Genomic DNA, 2,026 nt, shown 5'->3' with positions numbered 1-2,026 from the left:
TATAAGCCGTGAGCTATTTTTGTCCCGAAGGATTTTCTTACGAGCTTAGATTGGAATTATTTTTAGCAAAACCCGCGCGAACTGTAAGCGTATTGGCTAAATATGCCTCCCCCGCCGAGTCGTTTTAACTAGGCCGGACCAGAACGCAGTGCCAACATTTTTCTCTCCTTTTCTTTAGAAACCTAAAATTTGAATACTCATATTCCATCAAAATCTAGTGAAACTCCTTTCTTAATCTCGTAATAAATATATGATCCATCCACAAGTACGAGACGGTGATGAACGTCTTCGTCATTGCTCCTCGGCGTCAGAGCAGTCCACCGAAGCAAGATCTTTCACACATAGACCACCGGATCGGCCGGCCTCGTTGGTCTCACCAAGGAATCTGATACTTGGCCTAATTCTGAGTGGGCAAATGCCTTGCTCGACAAAATTGATGGACGACAAATTCATCTGGACGGACTGAGTGGGCACGCCACTCATGTCGTCGCCACGGTATGGGGGCAAAGCCCCCCACCCCCCTAATATGTAAATGGGGGAGCGGGCCAACCCCCATAATTCTAATTTTATTACTCATTTATGATTGATATAAAGTTAAATATCCAACAACAAAGTTATACTTTGCGTTCAAGTGTTCTGTAAAGAAAAGGTAATGTATTCATGTATATAGTTGTAATAGGAATTCATTTGAGTTGGGAATCTTGTCGGCGCACTCCAACTTTGACAATGTGAGGCTCGGCCCAGTCTATATACATCAGTATGTTGGAGTTTGTGGCGAAATGAGTGAATCTACACTCTAAAACATGTGACACCGGTCAGGAAAGCACACACGAGGCGGCCAAAAGCCACCCTATGATAGTGGCCTGAGGCAGCATTCGTAGTCCACCTGTCATGAACCCCGAAGGCAAACTTCCGGTTGCATACTGTACGGGCAGATCAGACTGTGTGAAGAACCAAGGAAACCAACGCGGGAGGCTGGTGCCAAATGGACGACAAAGATGGCCTCATCGTCCGCGGAGGCTCCGAGAAGATAGGTACTCCAGCATCGTTTATAAGTGTAATTTGCGAAAAAAGTAATGTATTCATGTATGAGATGGGGCCCTAGGTCATCCAACTTGTTTAGGGCCAGCCCTGAGTCCCAAGCACATCATCCGCAAGTACAAGACGGTGATGAACGTCTTCATCGTTGTTCCTCGGCGTCAAGGGCGTGTACAACTAGGGGGAGGTCCACCGAGCGAGATCGAAATTATGTCCATGTCGTTGCTTACCGCGGCGTCCATTGTCACCTCTATACTCCACTCCGGGCAGCTGGCGATCGATCTGCAAACTTTATACATGGCGAATCTTGTTCTCGGCGTGAGGCCCAGTGCGTCGCCATGAGAGAAATGCAGCAAGTTGGAGCTTGTGGTGAAATGAGTGAATCTACACTCTAAAATATGTCTATATACATATCCGTATGTAGTCCATATTAAAATCTTTAAAAAGACTTATATTTAGGAACTACCTTTCCTTATTGGACGTCTTGATTTAATGACACTATAATTTATTTCCTTAGTAGCAGAAGTGAAAAGTCTATAATAGCCCCACACGATCATGACAATGTCTTACCCTCACAATAGGTGAGAGTACTATTAGCCGTTGGAACATGAGAACATAACGGCTAATATCAATCTAGGACCATCTTAAAAGAGATATTGGGAAAATCCAGGCTTCTTGCTTTATGAATAAAAGTTGCATTGCTTATGAGTGAAGTTTTGATATAACGGTACAAATTGGGGTGGCCACCAAAATATGTGACTACTCGTGTTATACGTTGATGTCATTTATTTTGTTTATATAATGCGTGGGCGCGCGTTTAGTAATTTTGTAGTGCAAGCGCTCTCTAAGTAGCATTTGGGGAAATACTTTCTCCTTGCTTATATATGACTTATGAGTGAAGGTTTCATTGCTTATGAGCGAAGGTTTCATATAGCAGTATAAATTGGGGTGGTCACCAAAACATGTAACTACTCCTGAGCTACTCGAT

Source organism: Triticum aestivum, chromosome 7A (assembly GCF_018294505.1).
Source record: "Triticum aestivum cultivar Chinese Spring chromosome 7A, IWGSC CS RefSeq v2.1, whole genome shotgun sequence".
In the NCBI taxonomy this organism is placed as follows: Eukaryota; Viridiplantae; Streptophyta; class Magnoliopsida; order Poales; family Poaceae; genus Triticum; species Triticum aestivum.
This window is presented reverse-complemented; position numbering follows the sequence as displayed.